Source organism: Pelobates fuscus, chromosome 9 (genome assembly GCF_036172605.1).
Source record: "Pelobates fuscus isolate aPelFus1 chromosome 9, aPelFus1.pri, whole genome shotgun sequence".
NCBI classification, from domain to species: Eukaryota; Metazoa; Chordata; class Amphibia; order Anura; family Pelobatidae; genus Pelobates; species Pelobates fuscus.
The window spans coordinates 75,949,630-75,970,411 of record NC_086325.1 but is presented as its reverse complement, the minus strand read 5'-3'; positions in this window follow the sequence as shown (position 1 = coordinate 75,970,411).

The window sequence follows — 20,782 nt, the reverse complement described above, 5'->3', positions numbered from 1 at the left end:
ACTTTCCCTCCTCTCACTAAGCATGCAGCTTCAGAATGAATCGAAAATGGATGCTGGGAGGGAGGTTGGAGGGTGTGGAAGGGAGGGAGTGCTGCTGATTGGCTGGAATGTGTCTGCTGACCGAGAGGCACAGGGTCAAAGTTTGCCCAATGATGACGAATAGGGGGCGGATCGAACTGCGCATGTGTCCGCCCGCCGCGGCGAACGCGAACACGCTAAGTTCGCCGGGAACTGTTCGCCGGCGGACAGTTCGGTACATCACTAGTTAAAACTATTGCTGGTGATGTGCCTGCCCATCAGCGATCACAGTGCTACTGGGACATTTGATCCGCCTCCCTCCACCCCGTTGTGAGTTGTGAAGTGAAGAAAGATGGATCGTTGTGCTACTTTTTATTCCCATGTGCTAAAAACTGTTATAAACTACCCAAACCCTCTTTATCCTATTCTTATAAAAATTACCCTTTTCTGCTTGCAGTAATCAGAAAACAGACCGCAGTATTTTACTGTGATCTGATTTATTTACCTTTGATTGTTTTTAACCCTCAGCGGCTACATTTATTTATTTTTAAGTTGGCGATTTAGCTAGGTGGGGTGGTTGGAAGTTAGTGGGAAATTGGGGAGTTTAGTGTTAGGCTACTTCTGGGTAAAACACAAGTTTAAAAATGTAAAATAAAAGTAAAAAAACAACAAAAACATTATTTATTTAAAGTTAAAGTTTATTTGTACACCATGCTTAGGAAGGTTAGTGCCGAGGAGGACTACAGAATTTCAAAGGCCGACTTAGACGCAGCAGACAAAAAGGGAGCTATTACCCCACCAAAAATGCTTATTGCTACTAGATGTGGTACAAACTCTAAAAAAAAAAAAAAATGATCATACGCTAAGGCTAAAAAAATATGCCTTTTAAAATACCCTGGGGTGTCTTCTTAAAGAAATTGTAGGCCTTTGTGGGGAAGTATGAATTAGCAACCTGCTAAAAGACTTATAAATGGGACATGGACCTAGCATCAAAAATCAACATTTGAGGAAAAAAAACTGTAATAGCTGTGTCTCAAATTTGCCCCTTCAACATCCACATATACCTAACAAAGGTACACACAGAGGTTTTACTGTACTAAGATGACATCGCTGAGCAACATATGAAGTGTTATACTGCGATAGCACACACAAGGATTGCAAGATATACAGTAAAATCACACAATGTGTGTCAAAAAAGCAGAAGGCTTATTACCACTACACTTTGTACAAACAAGCAAAAAAAAAATTCCCATGCTAAGGTTCAAAATATGCCTTTTAAAATACTAAGGGGTGTCTTCTTCCAGAAATTGTATGCCTTTGTGTGGTAGTTTGAATTAGCAACCTGCTAAAATGCTCCAAAATGGAACATTGACCAATCAACACCATCTTTGAAAAAATCACACCTGAAATGGTCACATCTTTTTTACAGCATTGTAACTTCACAAGATAGTATATAGGTCATACAGTGGGTATATTGTTTTACTCAGAAGATGTAACTGACCAAAATTTGGGATATTTTATCACAGTGTCACATACCAAATGCACAATATACCCAGCAACATTTTTTTTTTCCACCACAAACTTTGACATAAATTGGTGAAAAATGACAGCAAGTTAAACCACAGTATATGACATAGAAGAAACCCTGGAGTGTCTAATTTCCCACATCAAATGCATTTGTGGCGCTATTTGAAAAGTCAAACTGCTATAATTCCCCAAAATGAGACATAGGCCCTATGAGCTTTTATTAGCTCTCCTATGTTAAGTCCTGTAGTGAAATGCTAGTTCAGTGTCATCTGATCGCTCTCAGCAAATAAGCTAAGCCCTGCTTCCATCTCTCTCTTGTTAGTAGTGGAGGCGTTGAGTGAGCTGTAGTGGATATGGTGATTGGAGTGATACCATCAATGGCTATAAATAATTCCCTGCAAATGGAAACAGATTTAAACTAGATACATGTTTGTGACAGCGAGGTCATTAAACAGTGCTGGCTTCATTAACCTATATAAGTATAAGCTGACACATTACAGCAAAAACGTCACCCTGGGTCTCTGTGCACCGGTGACCGAGAAATGCATGCTTCATCAAGGAGTCATTATGAGTGTCAAAGTTCTTCCAACATTCATTTTGCAATGTCATCTACTTATTTCTGTAACTTGATACATCTGTCCAAAATGAAATAATATTCCGCTTTCCTAGCAATGTAAATATGATAGGTTATAGGATGAAATTATAACTTGATGGGTTATGTTTCTCTGATTTATTGCTTTTTCTAAAATATGTTTTTGTAAATTAAATAACCTTATTCTATAATAATGCCTGTGTATTTGCTTTCTACATAGTCCACTGGGATAACCTACTGTTATATATGTGTTTTATTTGCAAAAATAGATGTTAGCTGTATATAGATCAACACATTTAATGGAAAGATATACTAAGCTATCAAATCAATAAATTAGACAGTAACCAGCAATATATTTATCTTTTAAACATTAAGAGTGCATGGTTTCGTCATTTGCAATACTTTGCCAGTCTCTGTGTTGTAAATGTTGTACCAAATGAAGGTCCTTGTTAAATGACACAGGAAGTGTAAATAAGCATCCTCCCATTGGTTACTTGATATTTTTTAGGGCACACACTAAGCACCTGATATTCAAGTACAAAACTCACAGACCACACTGCAAAAAGTCTTGCCTAATACCAGGTAAAAAATAATTTGCACCATAGTTGCGCCTAACTCTAGGGGCGCAACTGTCGTCTGATTCACAAATCAATAATACAATTCTCAGTATAAAGGTTTTCATTTCAATATTCATAAGGATGAATGGACGGAGAGAAGAATGCCAGAAGTTTTATATTTTAGATCCATGTACCTAGTATAATACATTTTCTTTGTGTTGAAATAGGACAAGAATGTGTAACAATATGTGCTTTAATTCCTATGTATTATAGGAATTAGTCAAGGACTAATCAATGTCGTTTTTGCTTTGATTTTTTTTTTCTTCACAATAATTAGTAGTTAATTAAAAATGTGTATATTTTTATTAAATGAAAATCTAAGAACATTTCTGGTTTATTGTATGTCAAATGTAGCTTGATGTTTGCACATAATATCTTGTATGAGTGGTCCCTTTTCATTAGTTCCACCAAAATCTCACAAGCAGAAATCACAAATAATTCATAGTTGTTCAGTTCCTGAAGCCCATGGAACAACGCAGTAGGAGGAGTGGGCCTTGACAGAGCCAGGAAGTGGGCAGGTGCTAGTGTTTGGGGGTTGGATTAGTTTAATGGAGCTTGGGGGCGGAGACAGGGAGTATAAAGAGCAGCCATTTTAGAATAGGGGCCATTTTAACCAGAACCTTTCTTACCTGTAAATTGTGTCAGGTCGGCGAGGTTCTTTTCTTTGTCGTTTCTGCAGGATTATGGCGTCGCTAGATGAGATCCTGGATGGTGTTCGGGCAGCTGTGAAGGACAGAGGACTGGATTGGCTTCATCAGCAGTTGGGGACTGCCGGGCCTGCTCCTGCGGTACCGGCCCGTCGACCGGCGAGGAGGACGAGACCACCTCAGCGTTTGAGCCCGGGCGCTGGGCCTGCAGCGCGGCGGAGGAGGAGCCCTTCGGCGGGATGGGGTGTGACCGACGGTCCGGGTGAGGCCCGGTCAACAGAGCCAGGCAGGCGCACGGCTCGCTCCGGTGGGCGCGGCAGCGGCCTGGCGAGGACGGCCGCACAGCGCATGGTGGCGGATGGATCTAAGCCACGCGGTTCCGCGGCTGGCAGGAGGAACGGTCCTGGCGGATCTCGGAAGACGGCCGGGACGGAGGCCAGGCCGGCTGGGAGTCATGTGAGCGGCGGCACGAAGCGGACACGTCCCGGTGAGTCAGCCACTAGTGCGAATGCTGGAGGGCAGGGGTGTGATGGTGATGGCGGATGTATGACGGCCCCTCAAGCTGTGGGGGGAGGCCAGGACAGCAGTGTGAGGGCAGGGACGTCTCAGGCTGAGGCAGGTCAGGGAGACGGATGCAGGGACAAGGGGACCTCACAAGAAGCGAGTAGGTCTGGGCACACGGCAGGCTGCCAGGATAGCGGAGATGAATCGGACATGGGGCAGACGGCCGAGGAGAGGCCAGGCTCGGCACTGACAGTTGAGGGACAGGGTGCTCAAACTGCCAAGCTGGTTAGGGATGTCAGCGGTAGGCGGGAGGGCCCATCTGGCCGCTCCCAGGGTCAGCTTCATGACAGGGAGGCCTCGGGGTGTGAGTGGAGAGCAGAACGACGCTTCTCTGGCGTCAGGCGCAGCATTTCGAAGAGCAGAGCAAGGAGTTCAGGGAGCAGGGAAGGATCACCTGCGCGGAGCGGGTGCAGCTTAGCAGGCTCATGTTGCAGGAGGCGTGATTCCAGGGATAGCATGAGGAGGAGTCAGCGGAGAAGATCGGGTTCGCCGGGAGAGAGGCTCAGTGATCGGTGGAGGGGATCATCTCGTGAGGGCAGTCGCCCTGCGAGACGCAGCGTTGCGGAGGAGGATTGGGAGGAACGTAGGGAGGAAAGGCGGGTGAGGAAGGTTCAGGACAGACTACCCAGATTTCCTTCTCCCTACAGGTCTCGGAGCAATACCCCTACGGTCTCGAGGCGAGTCCAGGCGGATGGGAGTCGGCGACAACGGGATTCTCCGGTGCCTGAAAAGGTGGACGGAAGGACAGCGCCTCTGCAGCCAGTTACGGCCAGAGGTTCGAGTGGTGAGTTCTCACACACACGACACCCAGGACAGTTGTTGAATGATTTAAGAACATTTTTAGATTCTTGGTCTGGGAAAGAGGGGTCGCCTGCGCAGTTCGGGAAGGTGTGGGCACGAGAGAGTAGCCGGGACATAGCTACAGGGCTCGGGGTTACACAGCTGTCCGTGCATGGCGGAGGAGAGTCCGGAGCCGGGGCTGATTTGTCTGGGTTGGAAGGAGGGGGCGAAGAGCGGGAGGTAGGTGATGTCCCGGATGCGGCGCGACAGAATGTGCACGTGTCCTTCGCGGGCCCCCTCGGATGTCATTTAAAAATAGAAGTGAAGGAGAAGATATGGAAAGGTGAGTTTGTGGAGATATTTTCCCTCCTTCCCCTAGAGGAGTTTTTAGACTTGAAGGAGGAGGATAAGAAGGATGCTAAAAAGGAGGAAGAGGAGAAAAGGCGGAGGTATCGCAAGATACCTAAGACCTTTGGGAATTGGTTGAGGGCCTTCTGCATTCTAGCTAGCGTAATCGGGGAGAAGGCGCCGGGGCGTTGCTCAGAACTATTTTGTTATTTGGACGGGATAGGTGACGCGTACCGGACCTACGGAGGTTTGGCTTGGTGGAGGTACGACGAACAATTTCGTCAGCGGCTGGCAGCGAATGCGAGCATGCGGTGGGACCAAATGGACCTGCCGTTATGGATGCGCCTTATGATGGCCCAGAAGGCGGCGCCCTTTCCTGGGGCAGCCGGCACGGCCTCAGGGGCCGGGTCGGCTGGGCAAAAGAAAGGTTTCTGTTGGATGTTCAACGAAGGACATTGCAAATGGGGAAATAACTGCAGGTTCCGGCACGAATGCTCAGGCTGCGGGGGGTCCCACGGTGTCAACCGTTGTTTCAAAAAGGGTAAGTCTGGCGGGGGAAGCGGGCCCGCAGGGGCGGCAGCCACCGCAGCTCCCGTTGGGAGCGTCTCCGGTGAAAATAGACGCGATGTTGCCTTGGCTAAGGCAATACGTTAACAGGGAAGATGCTATTTTCTTGTGGCGGGGTTTTCGGGAAGGGTTCTTTATTCCCTACGTAGTTAGGGGACCTGGTACGTTATGTGGGAATCTTAAGTCAGTGCGGGAACACCCAGAGGTGGTGAGGGACAAGCTAAGTAAGGAAGTGCAACTGGGGAGGATGGCAGGGCCGTTCTCGGCACCGCCATTGCCCGATTTGCGAATATCCCCGTTGGGCGTGGTCCCCAAGAAGGAGGCAGGCAAATTCAGGTTGATTCACCATTTATCGTACCCAAAAGGGGCTTCGGTGAATGATGACATCGACACGGCTCTTAGCTCCGTCTCTTATACGTCATTTGACAAGGCAGTCGAGTTGGTTCGGAGGCTGGGGCATGGTGCACTGATGGCAAAGGTGGATGTGGAAGCGGCATTTCGACTGCTCCCGATACACCCGGACTGCCATCATCTGCTCGGGTGTTGTTTTGAAGGGGAATATTTTGTTGATCTGTGCCTGCCTATGGGGTGTTCGATCTCGTGCGCCTATTTCGAGAAGTTTAGTACCTTCTTGGAGTGGGTTGTGCGGACGGAATCGGCAGAGGGTGCGGTGGTGCATTACCTAGATGATTTTCTTTGCGTGGGCCCGAGGGATTCGGACCGCTGTAAACAGATATTGGACGTGTTTCAGTGGGTGGCGCATAAAGTAGGGGTTCCCTTGGCGGAGGACAAGACGGTGGGGCCTACGACGTGCCTTAGTTTTTTGGGCTTAGAAATTGACTCCTGTAAATGGGAATGCAGGTTACCGGGGGACAAATTGTCACGGCTGCGGGAGCTGGTGGCCACGGTAGGGAGGGCCAAGAAAGTGACACTGCGAGGGCTCCAATCGCTGGTGGGGAGCCTTAATTTCGCGTGCCGGGTCATACCCATGGGGAGGGTTTTCTGTAGGCGCCTCGCGCAAGCTACGAGTAAGGTGCGGCTGCCGTCGCATTACATTAGGGTTTCGGCGGATATGAAGGCAGATTTAATGGTGTGGGACCGGTTCTTGCGGGATTTTAATGGAACGGTGATTTTTCGAGAGCCGGCGGCATCAGGGGAGGTTGTTAGTTTATACACCGACGCTTCTGGTAGCGTAGGCTTTGGGGCTTACCTGGGGGGTCACTGGTGCGCTGAGCCATGGCCGGAGGCCTGGAGGCAAAGCTCGCTGATTAAAAATCTGGCGTTTCTGGAGCTATTCCCGGTAGTGGTAGCGGTGAGTTTGTGGGGACGGGTGTTATCCAACAAGCATATTATATTTCACTCAGATAACATGGCGGTCGTACAGGCGATCAATAGTTTGTCGGCGTCGTCCCCCCCTGTTTTGTGTTTGCTGCGGCGTTTTGTCCTTCTTTGTATGTCTTCTAATTTGGTGTTTAGGGCTAGGCACATCCCTGGTATGTTGAATGTGGTAGCTGATGCGCTTTCTCGTTTTCAGTGGGAACGATTTCGGGAAGCGGCGCCGGAAGCTTTGGCACAGGGGCAGGCTTGCCCTGGCGAGATGTGGCAGCTCGGGACCGCATGCTTGGGGAGTGTATAAAGAATTCTCTTGCGCCGAGAACGTGGTCTGGCTATGTCAAGGTGTGGAAAGAATGGGACGAGGCGGTACAGCAGGTAGGGGGTGACAGTTCGCAAGGGCAGAGGGTGGACGTGCTGTTGTGGGTACTGTGTCGCTTGTTTGCTAAACAAGCGTCGCCGGCCGTGATAGATAGGTGCATGTCCGCCATGGCGTTTTTGTTCAAGTTCAACGGGTGGGAGGACATTACGAAGAATTTTCTAATACGCCAGGCTTTGAAGGGCTTTAAGAAGGGTAAGAAGCTCGCGGACCCGAGGCGACCGGTGTCGTTTTCGGTTTTGCAAAACCTGTTAAGTGTGTTGATTGATCTGTGTAATTCCCCTTTCGAAGTGACACTATTTTCCGGGGCGTTTGTCTGGGCGTTTTTTGGGGCTTTTCGCATTAGTGAGCTGGTGAGTGCCAACAAGTTGGGGAACGGCGGTTTGATGTTCAAGGACGTGGTCGTGGGTATTGATCAGGTGCAGATATGGCTGCGCCGGTCTAAAACGGACGTGTACGGCAAGGGCCGTGCGGTGGTACTGTATGAGTTGCCAGGATCAGAGGCTTGCCCGGTGGCTTGTGGCAAAAGGTACTGTGAGGTGCGGCCAGAAGGTAAGAGTTGTTTCTTTTTACACGCCGATGGTTCAGCGTTGTCGAGATTTCAGTTTCTACGGATGTTTCGAATGGGTCTGCAGAGAATGGGTTTGGAGCCGAGTCAATTTGGGACGCACTCCTTTCGCATTGGGGCAGCGACGGAGGCTGCGCGTTTAGGTCTGGGGGACGAGAAGATCAAGCAAATTGGGAGGTGGGAGTCCGTGCGATTCCGCTCGTATGTAAGGCCTGATATGTTGGTGTAATTGCTAGGGTGCAAGTAGCTGGGGATGGGGACGTTGCCTTTTTCTGCCACTAACTTTGTCTCTTTTCAGGTTTGAAAGTTTGGTTGCTGGGCCACTCGTATGTGTACTGGGCGGAGAAGAGGGCCGCAGTTCGCAGAAGCGGATCACAGCTGGGCTTTCCTTTGGAACGAGTGACTCTATGTTGGTTTGGTTTCAGGGGAGCAAGTTGGCAGAGTTTGTGTAATTTCTTGTTTCAGAAGGTGGTTGGAGGGTCGGTCCCGGATGTGGTATTGATTCATGGAGGAGGGAACGACCTAGGTGGGATTCCACAAAGGGAATTGGTGAGAAGGATGAAAAGGGATGTAGATCGACTGAGGGAGCTGGTTCCTGGCGTGGTGGTGGTGTGGTCTGAAATGGTTCCGCGTTTTGCGTGGCGGCACGCCAGGGACCCGGCTGCAATAGCTCGATCGAGGGGTAAGGTGAATAAGATGATGTCAGTTTTCATTAGACGTTCTGGGGGCGTAGTGGTGCGTCACAGAGAGTTGGAGGGCATGTTACCTGGGTATTTCAGGAGGGACGGTGTACACCTGTCAGAGGTGGGGAACGACTTGTTGAACCTTGGGTTCCACGAAGGTATTGAGCAGGCCCTGTTTAGGTGTGGTGGGGGTCGCACATGCGCTTAAGGAGGTCAAGCCATGTGCTGTGGCGGAACAGGGCATAGTAGAAATTGGAATTTGGCGTAGAGTTTGGACTGGACAGGCCGAGGTGTAGGCCTGATGGAATTAAGGACTGGTTGGTTCTAGCTCTTCGGTGGCGACGAACCTGTGGGTGTAGGGGTGTCTGAGGTACACCCCTACAGTTAACAATATGATGTGGGGCCTCTTTGGTAGGCCGTGTTTCAAGTGAATTGTTATTTGTTATATATTGTTCAATTGGTAGGGTCATTGTCAGGGGTACTGTGTGGGGGGTATAGTAATTTAATGTATAGTTGGACAATGACCCTAAATTATGTTAATTTATGATAATTTAATTAATAATTTAATTAATAAAAGCTGTGGACTTTATACTCCAACAGAATTAACTGTGTCCGTGTCTTATTCAGTTTAAGGTTATAGTGCATGACGAATATCGTCTGTACAAAGGTTTATATAAAAGTTAAGCACATGCCGAATAACGTCTGTGCAAATGTCATGAAGCCCATGGAACAACGCAGTAGGAGGAGTGGGCCTTGACAGAGCCAGGAAGTGGGCAGGTGCTAGTGTTTGGGGGTTGGATTAGTTTAATGGAGCTTGGGGGCGGAGACAGGGAGTATAAAGAGCAGCCATTTTAGAATAGGGGCCATTTTAACCAGAACCTTTCTTACCTGTAAATTGTCCCACCCACCCTCCCTAGGTTTAGCAGTTCCGTTTCAGTCACAGCGGCGGAACAGGGCATAGTAGAAATTGGAATTTGGCGTAGAGTTTGGACTGGACAGGCCGAGGTGTAGGCCTGATGGAATTAAGGACTGGTTGGTTCTAGCTCTTCGGTGGCGACGAACCTGTGGGTGTAGGGGTGTCTGAGGTACACCCCTACAGTTAACAATATGATGTGGGGCCTCTTTGGTAGGCCGTGTTTCAAGTGAATTGTTATTTGTTATATATTGTTCAATTGGTAGGGTCATTGTCAGGGGTACTGTGTGGGGGGTATAGTAATTTAATGTATAGTTGGACAATGACCCTAAATTATGTTAATTTATGATAATTTAATTAATAATTTAATTAATAAAAGCTGTGGACTTTATACTCCAACAGAATTAACTGTGTCCGTGTCTTATTCAGTTTAAGGTTATAGTGCATGACGAATATCGTCTGTACAAAGGTTTATATAAAAGTTAAGCACATGCCGAATAACGTCTGTGCAAATGTCAAGGAAATCTATGTACAGCTTTTGTCATATAAGCTTGGAATAGCCAAGTACAGCATAGTAGACAACTCCCACTCACTTAAAACAGTGTGAAATTAATTATAAGTTCACTGAGAAGCTAAGGCATTTCTTTCGTGCAATTAGAACATTGCAAAAATATGTACCTACAAAGGGGGGTATACCAGAAAAAATAACTTTAACACGTCAATTTACTAGTGTCCAACACCATTAAATTTGGTGTCAGAGCAAAGTTATGTCAGAAATGTAATTTAATAACTGGTGTAACTTTGTGGCGATAGTAAAAAAAAAAAAAGAAGTAAAATAGTAAAAGCAGTGTATTCATTCCTTGGGAAGCCGTAGATGCGGCCTACTAAATGGCAATGCAGTTAAATGGGCTAAAAATATTTTCTGCTATACAAGTTTTTCCGGGTGTCAGTTCTACACAGAGTGAGATAAAGCATTAGGTCTCAGTAAGGTAACAATGCTACTGCAATTAACCCATTAAGTACCCCAGGAGAGAGCAACATGATGTTGAATTCAATACATGCTGTCGTCTGTGAAATCCCAGTATGTACTAAAAGAGAGCCATTCTGCTCCTTCAAATTGAGAGAACCCATCAGCTCTCTGTAGAACAAGTATATCAATTAGTTAAAAAGAAGAGGAACATTTTCCTCCTCCCAGTGGGTTTTCTGGTGGAAGATCTATCTATCTATCTAGTCCAGGGATAGGCAACCTTCGGCTCTCCAGATGTTGTGGACTACATCCCCCATAATGCTCTTACACACATAATGCTGGCAAAGCATCATGGGAGGTGTAGTCCAAAACATCTGGAGAGCCGAAGGTTGCCTATCCCTGATCTAGTCTCCTAGCTCTGTAATGGTTAAAAGGTCAGAAGGTATCCAGGACTCATGTATTAGTGCGAAGCGAGGTATATTGCTGTATGTATATTGTGCTGCAAGCACTTCACACCTTGTAATTTCAGGTGATTATGTATAATCATTTTTACAGAACAATGGATCAATTGATTCCTATAGGAATACAGTGTTTTAAATACAGTGTTTTCATGTATGCCTTGGTTATAAGTAGGTGTTCCAGTATTCAGCAATCACACATTCAACAGATTTTAAATAATGGACTTCCCAATGGTAAACCCCAGTGAAGCAGATCCACTTGACTGAAAACATAATAGAGGTTGTCCTGTATCTTTATGGCCATCATTCCTTTAGCAGGTCCTAGAGAGGGTGGAGACTCTGCTCAGATATGCTATATAATTAACAAATTCATTTCATTTACACAAAAAAACAAGTCAAGGCTGAATGTGTGTTTTTGGTCACAAGAGATTTCTCAATGCAAACTGAGGTCCTGAGCTCATATACATGATACATATATTTCTCTAATTTATATGTTAATCAGACAAATGCCATTGTGTATCACTGAGCAATGTTCGAAGAATTGTCATCCTTAATATTTGGTTTGTTTGTGGAACTAATTTATGCTCCTGAACACTGATTAACGTGTTAAGTGAACCTATTTTAAAACACCTCACTGCTGACGTGTAACTGTCACTGCTTTTAATCCTTCTAATAAGAGCTAAAATCACAAAACACGAAGCCCTCTGTTTCCTTTAGATCCTGTACTTGTCATTTTCAACAAGAAAATGTTGTTTTTGCAGAAGAAAAGCCATTGAGTTTAGTACAGCAGCTCTCAGCAAAAACACCAAAACTGAAACCAAAGACAATGAAAAATTATCTACGTTTCAATAGCAACCACAAACATCAGTGTCTGAACAACATGGTGCATGTCTGGGCAAGGGATGAGTGTTTTCACGTTTTAGAATAGGAAGTGCAGTTTCAGGTCGCCATTATTAGCACTGACGTTGCATTTATCTGTACCGACTGGCTTTCCCATACTGTCAGCATCCCTTATCTGAACTGTGCAGCAGCATGTCCACATGTTTCTATACTGAAGTGAGAATTGTTGGAAATTCACCGTGAATTCCAAATTTAAGGTAGCCGAACTGGAAACATTCTTCAACTTAGCTTTGATCCAGTTTGGCTACTTTTGTTTTACATTTTATGACTTCACTTTGCTTTCCCGACAATTCTTACTTTGGTAAATAACTCTGCCAATAGCAAGTAAGACACTCTGGCTTTATAGCATGAAGAATATTGCATATTCTATATGGTCCTATTCAAATACATATTAAGGTGTGGCTGTCCAATGGGTTAAACAGAACAGATATAGTTTGCTATTCTGTACCATGAGGTCTCTGGAATTTGCTGTAGAAGAGATTTGGTCTTTATATGGGGAATTTCCTTATATGGCTAGTCTAAACTAAACGTTATGACGTAATTTGGGCTATAAAGGGCAGAGGACAAAGGGCCACGCTCTCTTGCTCTTCCTGCTACGATCCGTTTTGTTCTCCTCTCTGATATCCTGAGTTGCTGATACAAAGACGACTCTCTGTAACTTCGTTAAGAAATACCATCTGTTAAGTATATTCTATGTTTGCTATTGAAGTAGAATAAATGCTTATGTTTTATAAAGAACGTCAGATTGCGTATTAGTACTTTTCAATAATATAGACATATATTATTGTGGCGAGCATTTGGCCCAAGACTACATATATAAAAGACTGTGGTGGAAGCTCGGTAGAAATTAAATTTAGTAGGCCGAGATTTCCACGTGGCATATGTGTAAATGTTGGTGTATCAGTTAGTCAGTTACACGTAGCTAAGATACAATCAACACTGTACTGAGCAAGTGCAGGAATGCAGAAACTGAAAACACTTCCCCTCCTCCATTGTTCTGGGTGAGCCATGTGGTCTAACAGGTAAGGGAAGTTAGGCTTTGTTCAGCTGATTGGATAAAGAGTATATGTGGGTAGAGTTAACTATAGGAGGAGCTATATGTCTATATCATGCATTTACACAGTCAGTTCTGGGCTCAGATCTTGTTGTATTTTGGTGACATTAGTCCCTCTGAGCCCCGGTCGGTGAATCGAATAAAGAATCTCTTCCTTCCTGAAGAAACCTGTGTCCACTTCTCTGTGCTTGGCTTCCGTCAGTTTCTCCGGTATCAAGACTTATTCAACTAAATAAACACACAGCCAGATATTACATAGCATTTTTTTGTTGACTGGCCACTGGTTCTTTGAGGTGGTTATGTAAGGGTAATCTATAAGGTTAGATCTTTAAAATGTTACTGTTGAAACAGCATGTTTCCAATGCACTTGATTGCTTGATTGGCGCTGTAGCATTGTTAACAACAGGGGCGTTGGCAGAGGGCCAGCTGACATGGGCAAAAACTATGAGTGGGCCCCCCCAAAAAGCACTGGTTCTAACTTTTGCCATTTATTACTGTTAGCACCTGAGTCCCTGGTTCAGAGAAACTGCTATGTTTACATATGAGTTAATCCAGCCTCTAGTGGCTGTCTCATTGACAGCCGCTAGAGGCGCTTCCGCGCTTCTCACTGTGATTTTCACAGTGAGAAGACGCCAGCGTCCATAGGAAAGCATTGAGAATGCTTTCCTATGGACTGGCTGACTACGCGCGCGGCTCTTGCCGCGCATGCGCATTCAGCCGGTGACATCAGAAGAGGGAGGAGAGTCCCCAGCGCCGAGGGAGCCCAGCGCTGGAGAAAGGTGAGTGTTTAACCCCTTCCTCTCCCTTCAGCCCAGCGGGAGTGGGACCCTGAGGGTGGGGAACTATGTTTTCCTGGCACTATAGTGGTCCTTTAAGGTAAAATGTAGGAGGGATAATCAATTTTTTATTATGTACCTGTAGCTAGGGTTAAAGATTTATGGGTAGGGTCGTTAGCCTGCAGCTTCAACAAGTTGTTCTGTGTCATGCAAAGTAAATGTTATGTTAAACCCTCAATACATAGATAGCAAGAAAGATAATAGCAAAAAATAAATAAAACCAATTTCAGGCCATTCTCATTTTAAACCAATGCTCCTTAGCTTAATTGGCAACGGGAACCTAATTTACAACACCTCACTGTTATACACATTTGCTTTACAATCCTCGTAATAAGGGCTGGATTTACATCTCACATCCATTTGTGTCCTACAATTCCTGTACTCATCATATTAAACAATGAAATGCTACCTTGGCAGGAGGAAGAACTGTGGATTTTACATGTTATGTCTTAGGACATTCACAGAATTATGACATTAAAATTGGTCCTTAATAAACTCCTGTAAAATGTAAAAGGGATTTATCAATGTTGGCATAGAGAGACATATGTTAAAGGGCATATGTAGCGTTCAAGACAACTTTAGCTCTATAAAAAGAGCATTCAATTACATGTATACATTGTGCTAGAAGTTTTACATACAATCAACCATACACACACAGACTAATACATAAATACACACACCGCCTAATACATATATTCATACACTCTTTTTCAATGCACTTGGTGGTATTTAATTTGTAATAATGTTGGGATTTAATTTATGTTACCGTGAACATTTTTTTCGTTTTAATATAGAATTATATGAATATATAATTTAATATATAAGTATCTAATTACATGGTCACACACACTCTGACATACATACACATTTTCACTAACACACTTTTACTGACATACATTGTCACTTACACATTCTCACTAACACACACTCTCACTGACATACAGTGTCACCTACATACTCTCAATAACATACAGTGTCAGTTACACACTTTCACTAACACAAACACTCTCACTGACATACACAGTGTCACTTACACACTCTCACTAACACACACTCTCACTGACATACAGTGTCACCTAAACACTCTCAATAACATACAGTGTCACTTACACACTTTCACTGACATGCACAATGTCACAGTCACTAACACACACACACACACACACACACACACACACTGTAACTTACACACTCTCACTCACACACACTCTCACTGACATACACAGTGTCACTTACACACTCACTGATATACACAATGCCATTTACACACTCTCACTAACACACAAACACACTGTCACTCAAGCACAAACTCACACCACTTTACAGCAATTCAATACACACAGACCAATTTCCAATCATACACTCATAATCAGTTCCCCTTACCTTCAGATAGATCCTTCATAAGTGCTGTGAATGGAGGAGAGGGGTCCAGCTTGCAGGTAGCTGCCATTGTTCCTGGTGAGGGGAGCAGGAGAGCAGTGCACTGTGAGCACAGGCTACTTCCTGTTTCCCTCAGAGAGTTTCTGGTGTTCACAAGCAGGGGGCAGTCGGCATACTAAGTAATTTCCTGGCTTACCCTGCTTACGGGAAGCTGAGTGCTCTGCTTGGGTGCTGAGGTTACAGTGAACCCCGCTCCCTGAGCAGGTAATGGGCTGCAGAGGGAGCCCAGCAGCTGAATGGCTGCGCTGGGGGTGACTAAGGAGCCGCTCGCCCAGCACACCAGTCCCAGACAGCAGCAGGGCAGCCCAACAGGAAACCTCCAGGTTGGTGCCCCCCAGAGGCCTTCGCCCCGGACGAATGCCTTATTCGCCTAATGGTAGTTCCGGCCCTGACCTCCCCCCACTACTTGTCCTCACTTATTTACAAATATACTTCGCTCTTTTCTTAGAGGAAACTGCTCCTTGCATCTTCTATTATCACCTCTTCCCATGCTAGACTGCAGACATTGTTATCTCATGCATCGCCATCCCTCTGGAACGCAATGGTTTACTCTGTCAGACTTTCCCCTAGTCTGCCTTTCTTTAAACGCCCCCTAAAGACATTCTTGTTCAGTGACATATACCACTCAAGTCAGTAACTAATGCATTCCACTTACCCAATATATGCCCTCATCTCACTCTATATTAACATAATTCTCACCCTTGCAGCCACCACTTACTGTTTCCCACCTCTCCCGAATTCCATGTAGTAATGTCAAATTTTGTATTTTATCAGATATATTGAACCTCTGTCTTTTTACTTTAACTACTTGTACTTATGGACAGCCCTGCACAATATGTTGATGCTTTATAAATAAACTATATTAATAATCTCTTCAATGAGATGAATGGTTACACTGCCTACAGTGTCCCTTTAAGTACTGATACATTAAGTTGTTTATCACATATATTGTTACACATACTCTTAATGAGGTTATTTGAGGATTTATATTTTCATACTGTGAGGGTAAAATCCTTTAGAAGGTTCCTCCTATGTTTGTTGGGCAAAGCAACATTCTACAAACAAATAATTTACATCAATACAGAAATCAAATATTTTTGGAAACAAAGGTAGAATTTGCCACTGGCAATAATACCATTAGTATTACCCTGCCAATTTTTCATTTCTCTGTAATTATTCTCCTGTAAACTCATCTCCGTACCCAATATATTTTTAAAGTACTATCCCTTTACACTATTCAGCTTTTCCATTTACCCGTAATTGGTGGAGGCAGCTGATTTACAATTACTGTTTTACTGAAAATCAGTATATGGCTTTCTGCAATTTCTTTTGTAAGGGGTCCATGCTATACAATATAACATTAAGATGGCTAGATGTCTCTTTCTAGAGATTTTTCTCCCTGGAAGTATTTTCAGTTTCACTCTGTCCTGTCAATGAAATCTTTCAAAGGACATAGATAGATAATATATTTAACCTTTTTGCTACCCAAATTGTGTATACATATTTTCGCTTTAATTTTTCATTGGGAAAGGGAAATAACATAAAATAGCATGTCAATATTTTCTCCTTTCACAAAGTAAACACATTAAAATCAAAAACGTTTTTCAGGCATTCAGAAGGATGAGGGGGAAATGGTTGTGTAGTGAGAGAGAGGCCAGTATTGTTCAGTAAAAAACAGACGATTTATAAGCTGTCATAGCAATCTCTATATTGTAGAACAGTTAAAGGGATACTATAGTACTATAGTGACAGGAATACAAAGCTGTATTCCTGGCACTCTAGCTCCCTCAGCCCCCCTACCCACCTCCCACATGCTTCCCCTTTATTTAGTTACCTGATCCCAACGCCGATATCCATTGGGCACTGCGTCGCGGCTCCGCCTCCTCCAACATTGGAGCTGTGCGCACATTAGGCCCTCCCCATAGGAAAGCATCAGTTACTGGACCAAAAGTCCGTTAACAGCCAGGAAGTGCCTGGTAGACAGCCACTTCCAGTTTCTCTGAAAGTGCAATGTTTAACATAGCAGCACTAAGTGCAATAGGGACACAGCTCCCAGACTACTTGAGCTGAAGTGGACTGGGTGACTACAGTGTCCCTTTAAGCGTAACCAAAGTGCTGTATATGGGCATTATGCCCCAAAGGAAAATGGTATTAACTGCTGATTTCTGCAAGTTGAATCAAGTCTGTAAATAAAAAGAATATACATTTATATGCTAAATCATTCAAAAACCACTTACACATATGTTCAAATGAATAAAATTAAAGGAACACTGAAACATATTATCATAATATATTTATAATGTGACTATATTCTTGTATTATTAGTGTAATCCAGTTATTGCAATTAGATGTGTGCAATTCGTTCGATTTGGAACTAATCGAATTGGCAATTTGGAAGCATCCAAATTTCAGAATTACAAATTATTGGTCAGTTATCTAAACTGTAAAAATTCTCCAAATCAGCAATTTTTTCAGCAATTTAACCTAAATTTTGCATCTCCCTTATCCATTCTACACAATATATGGTTTCATGAATATATGTTTCTAAACTCTTTGGAGTTTATTCAGCGAACTGACAATTACAAATTGGTAGTGGTATTGCAAAATTTGGGCCCATATAGCCAAAATGGAAAGTTTTTAATTCTTTTTTTTTTCCAGCTTGTTTAGTTTGACCTAAAATGTGCCCATTACCTTATTAATTCTATTTACTGAATAAATCATTTTCTAATTATAGGTCTGTCAAAAGTGTGTAGAACAATGAATCTGTACATAGCAATTAATCATTAAACAAATTACAATCAAAAACGTATTTGAGAAACCTGTTGAATGGTATAGATCAGTGATGGCGAACCTTTTCGAGCCCGAGTGCCCAAATCGCAATACGTGCCAACTTTTTTTCCCCTCAAAGTGCCAACATGGCAATTAAACCTGAATACTGAGGTTTAAGTTTAGTAAAAACAACTCGTACTGATGTCCGAACTAATTAACAACTTTTGTTTTAAAAGAAGAACACAACAGAGAGTTCAATGATACAAATTTTAAATAATGATATAAATAGATAAAATTAAGCTTATATTTATTAGTATCTCCAACAAATGCAATACATACACACCGACTGCTGAAAACATTCACACACCAACTGCTTAAAGGACCACTAGTTTTCACTTGTTTTCCTGGCTCTATAGGGTCCTTGGGTCCCCCTCACCTCCAGGGCCCCCCTCCCGCCGGGCTCTAGGGTGAGGAAGGGTTAATCCCTTTCCTTTTTTCACTGGGGATTCTCCTCCTCCTTTCCCCGTCATCATCTGAATGCGCAACCGCGGCATGAGCCGCACGCGCATTCAGCCAGTCCACATGAAAGTCCACTGAAAATCACAGTGAGAAGCGCGGAAGCACCTCTAGCGGCTGTCAATGAGACAGCCACTAGAGGCTGGATTAACCCATTTGTAAACATAGCAGTTTCTCTGAAACTGCTATGTTTACAGCAGAGAGAGTTAATCCTAGATGGACCTGGCACCCAGACCACTTCATTAAGCTGAAGTGGTCTGGGTGCCTAAAGTGGTCCTTTAATACATACACATACACAGACTTCTAAATACACACACAGACGTCTAAATACACACACAGACCACTAAATACACATACACAGTCCGTTGAATACTCACACTGCTGAATACTCACACTGCTGAATACTCAGACACACAGACTGCTGAATACATACACTGCTAAATACACACACACACAGACTGCTGAGTACACACACACAAGCAGACTGCTGAGTACACACACACACGCAGACTGCTGAATACATACACATACACTCAGTCTGCTGAATACATACACATACACTCAGTCTGCTGAATACATACACATACACTCAGTCTGCTGAATACATACACACACACACACTCGGTCTACTGAATACATACACACACACACTCGGTCTACTGAATACATACACACACAGTCCGCTGAATACACACACACACTGCTGAATACACACACTGCTGAGTACACACAGACTGCTGAATACATACACACACAGTCCGCTGAATACACACACACTGCTGAATACACACACACTGCTGAATACACACAGACTGCTGAATACACACAGACTGCTGAATACATACACACACACACAGTCTGCTGAATACATACACAAACACACAGTCCGCTGAATACACACACAAGGTCCGCTGAATACACACAGACTGCTGAATACATACACACATACAGACTGCTGAATACACAAATATACTGCATTGAGGGGTGCAGTGTATGTGTTTGTGTGTAAGGGTGTGGAGTGCTGTGTGTGAGGGGTGCTGTGTGTTGGAGACATGCTGTGTGTGTGTGTGTGTTTGTGTGTGTGAGGGGTGCTGTGTGTGTGGGGGGTAGAGGTGCTGTGTGTGGGGGTAAAGAGACATTAATATATATATTGTGGCAAAACCAACCTCGCCACTGGTTTTTGGAGGGGCCGGTTTGCCAGCCTCCTGCCCTGCGACTATGGCCCTGGAATGTATTGCCCTTCTAGGAACTGATTTGGGCTAATGGACTTTTATTGTACAGTGCTGGCCCTTTTAAAAAAAGTGTATGGACACATGGAAACTTTTTGGACACTTTTTCTTCCCCTTTGAATCCCTGGAAGGGTGTGGCTCTTCTCCTCCACCAGCTCCAATGTTCTCCAGCAGGGCGTTGTCCCAGGGACACTGCCAGACCAGTGGGAACTGGTTTGGGCAGGAAAAGCCATGCTTGCAATTGATAATAAAGGGACCTCAACCTAACCTTTTAACCCCTGGACGGATTCATGTGATTTTTACATATGTTGCTCCCCAAGTTATGCTGATCACAGAAATATAAGTTTTATTCTTATGTGATGTAAAATCAGGGAGTTATAAAAATTTATAAAAAGTATGATTTTCCAGCTTGGAGATAATTGAGTAGATACAGTAAGAAACTCAATTATCTCCCAAGCAGAGGGGAGGGAATCTGTGGGATGTAACCTTTATCTGGTTGGTGAATGCCTAATTGTCTGTGGGCGTCTTCCTTGCAGGGGAGCACTGCATAAAAGCAGAGTACCTGCCATTAAACATGATTCTGCTTGACCTCAAAACGAAGCGTTGTCTCGTTATTGGGGGATTTGGATTGTATGCCGATTGCCAGGAGTGTAAGCTGATTGTATGCTGTTTCCAGTGTTCGTGTGTTTCCTGTTCGGGAGTTGGCGGATTCGTGTAGTTTGCAGTTCGGGAGATTGGTGCTTACAGTAGCTGCCTGTGCATCTGGAAAGGGGAATATCGCCTAAACAGTTTTTAACCTCTGGTGAGCAAAACGGTCCATTATAATTGGTGGCAAGCGACGGGATCATTCCCACAGCCCAGAAGGACAGCTACAAGGTAACACCATTCCCTGGATTTACAAATTGAGGGCAACGTTAGTACTCGTGCAGCGACCCTATCTACAAAAGAAGCAACGTCAGCAGAGCAAGCATGGCGCCTGGCTACACTCAGGAGCAGTTTGACAGAGAGGTTAATGCGGTGCTGTCAGTCTATGGACCCAACCCCTCGGAGAGATCCGTGCAGCATGTCAAGAAAATAA